This window comes from Phyllobates terribilis, unplaced genomic scaffold, assembly GCF_046119375.1.
Source record: "Phyllobates terribilis strain yellow unplaced genomic scaffold, ASM4611937v1 Scaffold_14__1_contigs__length_39327217, whole genome shotgun sequence".
Taxonomy (NCBI): domain Eukaryota; kingdom Metazoa; phylum Chordata; class Amphibia; order Anura; family Dendrobatidae; genus Phyllobates; species Phyllobates terribilis.
Window position 1 is genome coordinate 31,428,867 of NW_027362774.1, and position 13,221 is coordinate 31,442,087.

Sequence of the window (13,221 nt, forward strand, 5' to 3'; positions counted from 1 at the left end):
AGAGACCACATATGACATAGCTGTGGTCTGTTATTTTGTACTTCTGCATTACCGCTCACCGGAGGGTCATACAGCTATGGAAAATTATGCATATTGTTCCTCAGCTGACCCTGCCACTAAAAATATGGGTCTTATTATTATCGAAAGTATTATGATTAATATTATTCGCTGCCATCACCGATCAATTTTAAAATATAATACAGGCCTGATCGGACACCTGCATTCTGGTAGTGTATATGGCTTCGGGCAGGAACGATTACAGGACAAAAGAAACAGGACTATTAAATTTTATATTTAAACAAAAAGGGAGGCAGTGTTTAGGAAAAATATACAAAAGGTTTTACAAAGGAGACAATACAGTACAGAATATACAGTTACACATATAAAATGGGATTAGAGAAGAACTTACTATACCAATCGCAGAGACGATTCAGTTTAGTTGGAGGGGAGGCGCTCTAATTGATTTGGCTGTTATCGATCGTGACCCGTGCTATATAAAATATAAACCTCCCGGCATGAGTACTGACACATCTTCGACTGGGTCTTGTCGAAGGGGGGGCCTGCCCACACACTCCCCTGCGATGACCTCATGTGGTTTGGGCTCCACCCTTCATATTTTAATTAAAATCTCTAACTTCTGGGATAACTTCTCGCTGGTTGATCACAGAAGTTTGCGACATCATATTTTCAATTATGAATTTACTTTCCTTTAGAGACCACTCATGACATAGCCGTGGTCTGTTATTTTATACTTTTGCATTACCGCTCACCGGGGGGCATACAGCTATGGAAAATTATGCATACTGTTCCTTAGCTGACCCTGCCACTAAAAATATGGATCCCATTATTATCGGAAGTATAGAACTTTAGATATTCCATATTTCGTATAGAACTTTAGATATTCCATATTTCGGGTCAGTGCCGGACAGACTGCAAACTACTGTTACGCACAAGGATTTTGCAAATGAGGGTGTAAGGACGTCCTACATGCAGCAACTCCATTCTAGCTGTCTCACTACAGAGATCACGACTAGATCGGAATCACTGCACTGAGGGTCATGATTTCTGTGCACACAGTACTGTGTATAAGGATGTCCTCTGTACAGCAACTCCATTCTAGCTGTCTCACTACAGAGATGACTGGATCGAAGTTGCTGCACTGAAGTGTAACAGGAGTGTCATGGTTGACATACAGTACAGACCAAAAGTTTGGACACACCCTCTCATTTAAAGATTTTTCTGTATTTTCATGACTATGAAAATTGTACATTCACACTGAAGGCATCAAAACTATGAATTACCACATGTGGAATTATATACTTAAGTGTGAAACAACTGAAAATATGTCTTATATTCTAGGTTCTTCAAAGTAGCCACCTTTTGCTTTGATGACTGCTTTGCACACTCTTGGCATTCTCTTGATGAGCTTCAAGAGGTAGCTGGTTTTTAGCAAAGCAGCCAAAACTCTAGGAGACACCCATTATTTACCTCACAAGGGGGGCTCGGCTTTGCGAGCCCACCCAGCTGCAGAAGACCTAAAAATCCTTCAGATTTCATATCTTGGTGTGGGGGGGTCCCACATCCAAGAGGGAGACATCATCTTGACCGTCACCACTATTCATGAAGATTGATATCAAATATGAAATCGCTATGACGCTCAGAAGCTCAGAATCCATTATCCCACTTCCAGGTCGTTTCTCAGTTTTGCAAGATATACTATTATAATGGGAAAAAGGTGAGCATTCCAAAAATGTGGTCCCTGTGTTTGTGACAGTCCTGTGCATTATTAAAATTGACATTAAACGTTTGTCCAGCTAAACAATAGAATTGGAGGGAGAGACCAGTTTAAACTAGACGCTGCTCTGCACTGAGGGTTTATGATGGTAATAAAAATTCTTAGGGTGGGGGCCAGCACTGCAGTTCTATGTCTTACAAATGGACAGGGGTGGAAATTTAAGACAGCTTTCATTTTTTAAAACTGGGACCAAAAATACATTTTGCCTGACATACATGTATCTTCTGCTTACTAGAATGGATTTTGAGCTAGCATGTGTATTTTGTCCATGTACTTTGGCCCCAAAGAGAAGCCGGTGACCAGATAAGAAGGTTTTAGGAATGTCTCTGTTTAAAGAGACTTAGAGATAAGGAAGAAACTAAACTAGAAGGTAAATAGATTCCTAAAATCCAAAAGATGGGTGCAGATAGAATTACCTTTAGCCAATGAGATGTATGTATGGTGATGTCAGCACATATGTAGAGAGAAGCTGAGCCAATTATATTGCTACAACGAATGTCCAAGAAATGTTTATATATGTGACGATGATGTAATAAAGACAGATCGGCCCTGATGCTCAAATGTATCAGTCATAGTTCTTCCGTGCACGTATTTGAATTTTACGTTTTAATTTGGAACAGGCACAATGTCTCAGAACATCTTACATTATGTGTTGACGACATTACCATCCGAGATCCGTATGCTCTTCCTCTGATTCCGCATTTATTCAACCAGGTTGTGGGAGCTAAAGTGTTCTCCAAGTTGAAGTTAAGGGGAGCCTACAATCTGGTTACAATCAGAGAAGGGGATGAATGGAATACTGCTTTCAATACCTTTTTGGGGCATTTTGAGATTCTGGTTATACCTTTTGGTCTTACCAATGCACCTGTGGGTTTTCAGCATCAGAGGTGAATGCCCCTAGGTTGGTTCGTTCATTCCATGTCTCTCATCCAGATAAACCTGGTCCTGAGTGTCCAGAGACCACTTGTAGAAGGAGGGGTACTGTTACTGGTGTGTCAGTGTTGACAGACAGTCATACAGTGTCCGTCTGTAGAAGGTCGCTGCGTTTGGCCTTACAAACCTCTCCCTGATTCTTTTATGATTCCTGTCTCTTTAGGACCCAGCGGAGATCCTCACCTTGCTTGGGGATTATACCTTTCCCTTTAGGACCCTGAGGTAACCCTTACCTTTCTGCTGTTAATCAGCACTTCATTTCTGTGTCCTAAAATACACTCAGATCCTCAGCGTGTTGCTGGTGATAGCGTGTTACACCTATTCAGGCAGGGGATTCTAGTAGTCGACTAGAATTACCTTGGAGTTCCTTCGTGGATTGTTGCCGTGCTTTCTCCAGTGTCATCTTGGAGCTAAGTGTATTCCCCTCTTTATTCCCCTGTGTGTACTTTAGCTTGTAGTGGGGCTGACTTAGTGCTCTCCCCTCCCCCTCCCTACCTAGGGCCTAGCCTTAGGGTCAGCTAGGGCCAGGTTTCCTGCTCGGCGATAGGTGCAGAACCTATTTAGGGGGTCTATAGGGGAGTCAGGGTTTGTGATTAGCTCTGTTTAGGGGTCTCCACTCTCCCTTTCCCTAGTTGTAGGGCTCCCTCCCCTTTTCCCATCATTATATGCTGGGTTCTCCGCATACGTAGCGTGACATGAGGTTCATGATTTCTGTGCACACAGTAATGTCTATAAGGGCGTCCTCTGTACAGCAACTCCATTCTAGCTGTCTCACTACAGAGATGACTAGATCGGAGTTGCTGCATGGAGGGTCATGATTTCTGCTCCTCCAGTACTGTCTATTATGGCTCATTCGGACATCCATACACATCTCAGAATGCAACGCACATACTGGCCGTAGGTCTCCTGACCTGAGCATGTGCACTGCTGCTCAAAGAATGGAGCTCAGACTGAGCATGTGCACTGCTGCTCAAAGAATGGAGCTCAGACTAAGCATGTGCACTGCTGCTCAAAGAATGGAGCTCAGACTGAGCATGTGCACTGCTGCTCAAAGAATGGAGCTCAGACTGAGCATGTGCACTGCTGCTCAAAGAATGGAGCTCAGACTGAGCATGTGCACTGCTGCTCAAAGAATGGAGCTCAGACTAAGCATGTGCACTGCTGCTCAAAGAATGGAGCTCAGACTGAGCATGTGCACTGCTGCTCAAAGAATGGAGCTCAGACTGAGCACGTGCGCTGCTGCTCAAAGAATGCAGCTCAGACTGAGCATGTGCACTGCTACTCAAAGAATGGAGCTCAGACTGAGCATGTGCACTGCTGCTCAAAGAATGGAGCTCAGACTGAGCATGTGCACTGCTGCTCAAAGAATGGAGCTCAGACTGAGCATGAGCACTGCTGCTCAAAGAATGGAGCTCAGACTGAGCATGTGCACTGCTACTCAAAGAATGGAGCTCAGACTGAGCATGTGCACTGCTGCTCAAAGAATGGAGCTCAGACTGAGCATGTGCACTGCTGCTCAAAGAATGGAGCTCAGACTGAGCATGAGCATGCTGCTCAAAGAATGGAGCTCAGACTGAGCATGTGCACTGCTGCTCAAAGAATGGAGCTCAGACTGAGCATGTGCAGTGCTGCTCAAAGAATGGAGCTCAGACTGAGCACGTGTGTAGCGCCGGCGTCCCTGCCCTCTGCTAGGCAGGGACGCTGTTCCCCTCACCTCTCTGCTCCGTGCCCGGCGTCCTCCTCCCGCTCTGCTGGCAGCGCGCGCTCCTTCCCGGCCACTGTGCTTAGGGCGCGCGGGCGCGCTCTCCCTCCCTCTTAAAGGGGCCGCGCGCGCCGTCCTAAGGAGTCCCCGGCCAATGGCCGGAGGACTTCACCATATATAAGGCACCTCCTCCAAAATGGAGGTGCCCGAGCAATGTTGTTGCACTGTTCACTACTCTGCTTCAGCCCTCAGGTCCCGTTGCCAGTTACCTGCCAGATACCTGCCAGAGTCCTGCCAGCTTGCTGTCTTATTCCTGCCTGATTATCTGCTACCTGCCTGCTAGTCTGAGGTCCGACGGTCTGCCTTCCAACTCCTGTCAGTCTGTCTATGGACCAGCTTGCCTGCTCACCTGGGAGCACACATCTGCTACCTGCCTGCTAGCCTACCTGGAGGCTCCGCCGTCACGTGCTGTGACCACCTGCCTGTCCAGTGACTCCTGCCCGCTCACCTGGGAGCGCTCATCTGCTGCCTGTCTGCTAGCCTACCTGGAGGCTCTGCCGTCACGTGCTGTGACCACCCGCCTGTCCAGAGACTTCTGCCCGCTCACCTGGGAGCGCTCATCTGCCGCCTGTCTGTTGGTCTTCCTGGAGGCTCCGCCGTCACATGCTGTGACCACCCGTTCATCCAAAGACTCTCGCCTGCTCACCTGGGAGCTCACGTCTATCATCAGCCGCCACAGGTCGTACCAACCCTTTACCCAGAGACTGCCCCGGTCACTTGCCGTGACCATCTGCCCGTTCATCCAGAGACTGCCCCGGTCACTTGCCGTGACCATCTGCCCGTTCATCCAGAGACTGCCCCGGTCACTTGCCATGACCATCTGCCCGTTCATTCAGAGACTGCCCCGGTCACTTGCCGTGACCATCTGCCCGTTCATCCAGAGACTGCCCCGGTCACTTGCCGTGACCTCCAGCCCGTTCACTCAGAGACTGTCCCGGTCACCTGCTGTGACTTCCTGCCCGTCTTCCCTGGTCGCCACCCGCTCCCTTACAAGGACCGCCCCCTTGTATAGTAGCTCAGAGGTTCCGCCTCCCAGACCCGTTACAGTTTGCTCGGGACATGGAACCCGGTGGCACCCAAGCTCCCTCGCTCTCGGACCTGTGTCATGAACTGTCCCGTCAAAGGTCCCAACAGGAGTCCATCCTGGGTCACCTGCGGAATGTCAATACTCGCCTGGACACTCTGACTGCTCCACCAGCAACCTCCGCCAGTGCCATGTCTCGCAATCCGGCAGCTCCGCTGCCCACTAATACCATGGTATCCTACCCCGGACCCCGGCTTTCTGCACCTCCTCGCTTCGGAGGCGACTCCGCCCAGGCTCGGGGCTTCATAAATCAGTGCACCCTGCACTTTGAACTATTGTCCCACCAGTTTAACTCCGACCGAGCCAAAATTGCATTCATCATGTCCCATCTCACCGGGGAGGCCCTGGCCTGGCTAAATCCTCTATGGGAGAGAGGAGACCCCCTGGTGTCCAACTTGCCTGCTTTTCTCACGGCTTTCCGGAAAGTCTTCGATGAACCCGGACGGAAGACCTCATCCGCATCATCACTGCTACGCCTCCGTCAGGGAAGTCTCACCGTGGGCCAATATGCCATACGGTTCCGTACCCTTGCCTCGGAGCTGGCCTGGGATAATGACGCTCTGGTATCCGTCTTCTGGGAGGGTCTGTCCGGCCGTATTAAAGATGAACTTGCCGGTCGGGACATCCCTACCACTCTCGATGACCTAATAACTCTTGCCACCCGGATTGACCTACGGTTCCAGGAGCGTGCCAAAGAGGTCACCCGTGAGAGGAGGTTACCACGTCTAGCTCCTACTTTTCAGAAACCCGTCACTCCCTCCGTCTCTACCCAGGTACACCCTCCTGAGCCTATGCAGGTCGACCAGACCAAGATGGTCAAAACCCGTCAGGACTTACGCCGTGCCGAGGGGAGCTGCTTCTACTGTGGCAGTAAGGAGCACCGGATCCGTACCTGCCCGGAGAGGTCGGGAAACGCCTGTGTCTAGGTTCGCTCAGAGAGGTTGACCTAGACAAGAATAAATCCTCTCCATCTCTGCTGTTGTCAGTCTCAATCGTCTGCGGGGAGAACCGTTATTTCGAACTAGCCCAACTTGACTCTGGAGCAGCCGGGAATCTTATTTCACAGTCCCTGGTAGAGAAATACCGCATCCCCACCAAACCTCTGGCTGTACCCTTGTCTGTTGCTGCCGTGGATGGGGGTCTCTTACCACGCCCCATCCAACTCATCACCGAATCCATTACTCTGCAGGTGGGAATGCTGCATTCTGAGAGTATCTCCTTTCATGTTCTGCCTGGACTCTCCCACGCCCTCTTGCTAGGCCTACCTTGGCTCCAGAGACATGCACCCGTGCTTGACTGGCAGACCGGAGAAGTCCTTCGCTGGGGACAGGACTGCCATAAGACTTGTCTGGTTCCCGTCCATCCCGTCCGTCCTTCTCCTACCCCAGCTAATCTACCTGGACTTCCGATTCCTTATTGGTCTTATGCTGATGTCTTTAATAAAAAGGAGGCAGAGACATTACCCCCTCATAGACCATACGACTGCCCTATCGACCTGTTACCTGGTACTACTCCTCCCTGTGGGCGTATTTATCCATTATCCGCTGCTGAGACCCGGTCGATGTCCGAATATATTGAGGAGAATCTGGCCAGGGGATTCATCCGGAAATCTACCTCCCCGGCGGGAGCAGGCTTCTTTTTCGTCAAAAAGAAGGACGGCTCTCTCCGTCCCTGTATAGACTATAGAGGCCTAAACCAGATCACGGTGAAGAATAAGTACCCCCTTCCGCTCATTCCGGAGTTATTTGATCGTCTGAGGGGGGCTAGAATCTTCACCAAACTGGACCTCCGTGGGGCGTACAACCTGGTTCGTATCCGTCAGGGGGATGAATGGAAGACGGCATTCAACACCCGGGACGGCCACTATGAATATCTGGTAATGCCCTTTGGTCTCTGTAACGCTCCTGCCGTCTTTCAAGAGTTGGTCAATGACATCTTCCGGGACCTTCTCTACTCCTGCGTAGTGGTGTACCTGGACGACATCTTGGTCTTCTCTCCGGATCTCCAGACTCACCGGAGGGACGTTCGTCAGGTCCTGCTCAGGCTCAGGCAGAATCACCTCTTCGCTAAATACGAGAAGTGCCTCTTTGAGCAGACCTCGCTTCCGTTTTTGGGCTACATTATTTCTCAGACCGGCCTACGAATGGATCCAGAGAAACTGTCTGCCATCGAGAAATGGCCTCGACCGGAGGGGTTGAAGGCCATTCAGCGATTCCTGGGCTTCGCTAACTACTACCACCTCTTCATACCACACTTCTCTTCCCGGACTGCCCCAATTTCCGCGCTCACCCATAAGGGTACTAATCCCAAAGAGTGGCCGCCCGAAGCAGAGGAGGCCTTTCTTTCCCTAAAACAGGCCTTCTCTTCCGCCCCGGTACTGCATCGCCCGGACGGCAACAAGCAGTTCTTCCTGGAAGTTGACGCCTCCTCCTCTGGAGCCGGAGCGGTACTTACTCAAAAATCATCTTCCGGGAGAATGGTAACTTGTGGCTTCTTCTCCAAACTCTTCTCCTCTTCTGAGCGCAACTATTCCATAGGAGACCGAGAGTTATTGGCCATCAAGCTGGCGTTGGAGGAGTGGCGTTACCTACTCGAGGGGGCTCTTCACCCGGTAATAATTTACACTGACCACAAGAACTTGGCTTACCTCCAGCATGCCCAGAGACTTAACCCGCGCCAAGCCCGGTGGTCCTTGTTTTTTGCTCGCTTTGATTTTGTTCTTCATTTTCGCCCGGCTGACAAAAACGTCAAAGCAGACGCCTTGTCCCGATCCTTTCTGGTGTCCGATCTCGAGGAAGAACCTAAACATATCATCGATCCCGCCAGAGTAATGCAGGTGGCTCCCGTGAGTCTAAATCGTCTCCCTCCCGGTAAGACGTTTGTTTCAGTACCTGATCGGAAGAAGATCCTACACTGGGGCCATTCGTCTAAACTAGCTGGCCACGCCGGTCAGAAAAAGACCCTCCAGCTTATTGCCCGGCACTACTGGTGGCCTACCCTGCACAAGGACGTAATAGACTTTGTTTCTGCCTGTGTGTCCTGCGCCCGCAACAAAGTCCCGAGACACCTGCCAGCCGGTCGCCTCCTTTCGCTTCCTGTGCCTGCTGCCCCCTGGCAGCATATTGCTATGGACTTCATAACTGATCTCCCCGTCTCCGCCGGTTGTACGGTCATTTGGGTGGTCGCTGATCGCTTTTCCAAGATGGCTCACTTTATTCCCCTGCCAGCCCTCCCGTCTGCACCCGAGCTGGCTAAAGACTTTATCCGCCACATCTTCCGTCTTCATGGCCTGCCCCTCCACATCGTGTCGGATCGTGGGGTACAGTTCACCTCACGTTTCTGGAGAGCCACTTGTAAACTGCTAGACGTCACCCTAGACTTCTCTTCCGCTTACCACCCACAGTCCAATGGTCAAGTGGAGCGGATCAATCAGAACCTGACCAGTTACCTCCGGCACTTCGTTAATGCCCATCATTCAGACTGGGTGGATCTCCTACCATGGGCCGAGTTCTCTTATAACAATCACGAGAGCGAATCCTCCTCCAAATCCCCGTTTTTTGTTGTCTTCGGTCAGCATCCTCGGATTCCTTTTCCTGTCTCCACCTCTGTGGACAACCCGGCTGCGGAATCTCTCGTTAGCAAATTTTCCTCCATTTGGGAGAGTACCCGATCCGCACTCCTTCAGTCGTCCGAACGGATGAAAAGACACGCTGACAAAAAACGCCTGGATCCTCCACAATTTCGTCCTGGAGATAAAGTCTGGCTCTCATCTAAATATGTCCAACTCAAGATACCTTCTTACAAGTTAGGGCCTCGGTTCATCGGTCCTCTGGAGGTCATCAGTCAGATCAACCCGGTGGCCTATAAATTGAAACTCCCGGCCAACTTACGGATCCCTAACTCCTTCCATGTATATCTCCTCAAACCTGTGGTACTTAACTCTTTTTCCAAGTCTACAGGTACGCCACCTGCTACGGTTTCTGCTGAGGACGAGTTTGAGGTAGAGAACATTCTTGCCACCAAAAGGGTAAGAGGAAAGACCTTTTTTCTAGTAGATTGGAAGGGGTTTGGTCCTGAGGAGAGAACGTGGGAGCCCCGGGAGAACATCCATGCCCCTCTTATCCTAGCTAAATTTCTGTCTGGCCTAAAAAAGGGGGGGCCTAAAGGGGGGGGTACTGTAGCGCCGGCGTCCCTGCCCTCTGCTAGGCAGGGACGCTGTTCCCCTCACCTCTCTGCTCCGTGCCCGGCGTCCTCCTCCCGCTCTGCTGGCAGCGCGCGCTCCTTCCCGGCCACTGTGCTTAGGGCGCGCGCGCGCTTCCTCCCTCTTAAAGGGGCCGCGCGCGCCGTCCTAAGGAGTCCCCGGCCAATGGCCGGAGGACTTCACCATATATAAGGCACCTCCTCCAAAATGGAGGTGCCCGAGCAATGTTGTTGCACTGTTCACTACTCTGCTTCAGCCCTCAGGTCCCGTTGCCAGTTACCTGCCAGATACCTGCCAGAGTCCTGCCAGTTACCTGCCAGATACCTGCCAGAGTCCTGCCAGCTTGCTGTCTTATTCCTGCCTGATTATCTGCTACCTGCCTGCTAGTCTGAGGTCCGACGGTCTGCCTTACTACTCCTGTCAGTCTGTCTAAGGACCAGCCTGTCCGCTCACCTGGGAGCGCACTTCAGCCACCTGCCTGCTTGCCTGAGGTCCGACGGTCTGCCTTCCAACTCCTGTCAGTCTGTCTATGGACCAGCTTGCCTGCTCACCTGGGAGCACACATCTGCTACCTGCCTGCTAGCCTACCTGGAGGCTCCGCCGTCACGTGCTGTGACCACCTGCCTGTCCAGTGACTCCTGCCCGCTCACCTGGGAGCGCTCATCTGCTGCCTGTCTGCTAGCCTACCTGGAGGCTCTGCCGTCACGTGCTGTGACCACCCGCCTGTCCAGAGACTTCTGCCCGCTCACCTGGGAGCGCTCATCTGCCGCCTGTCTGTTGGTCTTCCTGGAGGCTCCGCCGTCACATGCTGTGACCACCCGTTCATCCAAAGACTCTCGCCTGCTCACCTGGGAGCTCACGTCTATCATCAGCCGCCACAGGTCGTACCAACCCTTTACCCAGAGACTGCCCCGGTCACTTGCCGTGACCATCTGCCCGTTCATCCAGAGACTGCCCCGGTCACTTGCCGTGACCATCTGCCCGTTCATTCAGAGACTGCCCCGGTCACTTGCCGTGACCATCTGCCCGTTCATCCAGAGACTGCCCCGGTCACTTGCCGTGACCTCCAGCCCGTTCACTCAGAGACTGTCCCGGTCACCTGCTGTGACTTCCTGCCCGTCTACCCTGGTCGCCACCCGCTCCCTTACAAGGACCGCCCCCTTGTATAGTAGCTCAGAGGTTCCGCCTCCCAGACCCGTTACAACGTGCACTGCTGCTCAAAGAATGGAGCTCAGACTGAGCACGTGCACTGCTGCTCAAAGAATGGAGCTCAGACTGAGCACGTGCACTGCTGCTCAAAAAATGCAGCTCAGCCTGAGCATGTGCACTGCTGCTCAAAAAATGCAGCTCAGCCTGAGCATGTGCACTGTGCTCAAAGAATGGAGCTCAGACTGAGCATGTGCACTGCTGCTCAAAGAATGGAGCTCAGACTGAGCACGTGCACTGCTGCTCAAAGTATGGAGCTCAGACTGAGCATGTGCACTGCTGCTCAAAGAATGGAGCTCAGACTGAGCACGTGCACTGCTGCTCAAAGAATGGAGCTCAGACTGAGCACGTGCACTGCTGCTCAAAGAATGGAGCTCAGACTGAGCATGTGCACTGCTGCTCAAAGAATGGAGCTCAGATTGAGCATGTCCACTGCTGCTCAAAGAATGGAGCTCAGACTGAGCACGTGCACTGCTGCTCAAAGAATGGAGCTCAGACTGAGCACGTGCACTGCTGCTCAAAGAATGCAGCTCAGACTGAGCATGTGCACTGCTGCTCAAAGAATGGAGCTCAGACTGAGCACGTGCACTGCTGCTCAAAGAATGGAGCTCAGACTGAGCACATGCACTGCTGCTCAAAGAATGGAGCTCAGACTGAGCACGTGCAATGCTGCTCAAAGAATGGATCTCAGACTTAGCATGTGCACTGCTGCTCAAAGAATGGAGCTCAGACTGAGCACGTGCACTGCTGCTCAAAGAATGGAGCTCAGACTGAGCACGTGCAATGCTGCTCAAAGAATGGATCTCAGACTTAGCATGTGCACTGCTGCTCAAAGAATGGAGCTCAGACTGAGCATGTGCACTGCTGCTCAAAGAATGGAGCTCAGACTGAGCATGTGCACTGCTGCTCAAAGAATGGAGCTCAGACTGAGCACGTGCAATGCTGATCAAAGAATGGAGCTCAGACTGAGCACGTGCACTGCTGCTCAAAGAATGGAGCTCAGACTGAGCATGTGCACTGCTGCTCAAAGAATGGAGCTCAGACTGAGCATGTGCACTGCTGCTCAAAGAATGGAGCTCAGACTGAGCACGTGCACTGCTGCTCAAAGAATGGAGCTCAGACTGAGCACGTGCACTGCTGCTCAAAGAATGGAGCTCAGACTGAGCATGTGCACTGCTGCTCAAAGAATGGAGCTCAGATTGAGCATGTCCACTGCTGCTCAAAGAATGGAGCTCAGACTGAGCATGTGCACTTCTGCTCAAAGAATGCAGCTCAGACTGAGCACATGCAATGCTGCTCAAAGAATGGAGCTCAGACTGAGCATGTGCACTGATGCTCAATCCTACAAGAGATAACAGTGCTGCATTCTGCCAGATAGGACGGGTGATAAGTTCTCTCTACTCATGCTTGATAGCATTCTTATAACATACTATTAATGAGATGAAACAGTATTATGTATACCTATCCATGTACTCTAGATTTGAGTTACTGCAAATTATGTCCTCCTCCTGGACTAAAAATGGCTTACAAAATTTGTAAGAGGTGCATTTTTACCCCTCTGTAAAATATTTAATGTGACCTCTGCCAGATTCTGTCCTATGGAACAGCGGGGGCACCAGCAGGCGGACCCTCAGCGAAAAGCAACTTACCATATATACTCGAGTATAAGCCAAGCCGAGTATAAACCAAGGCACCTAATTTTACAACAAAAAACTGGGAAAACTTATTGACTTGAGTGTAAGCCTAGAGTGGGAAATGCTGCAGCTACTGTTAAATTTCCCCATCCTGGTATGCATGGCCCCCTCATCCCCATTCCTGGTATGCATGGCCTCCTCATCCCCAATCCTGGTATGCATGGCTCCCTAACCCCCAATCCTTGTATGCATGGCCTCCTCATCCCCAATCCTGGTATGCATGGCTCCCTAACCCCCAATCCTTGTATGCATGGCCTCCTCATCCCAAATCCTGGTATGCATGGGCCCCTCATCCCCAATCCTGGTATGCATGGGCCCCTCATCCAAAATCCTGGTATGCATGGGCCACTCATCTCCATTCTGGTATGCATGACCCCTCATCCCCAATCCAGGTATGCATGGTCCTCCTCATCCCAATCCTGGTATGCATGGGCCACTCATCTCCATTCTGGTATACATGGCACCCCTCATCCCCAATCCTGGTGTGCATATCCCTCCTCATCCCAATCCTGATATGCATGGCCCCCCTTATCCCAATCCTGGTAT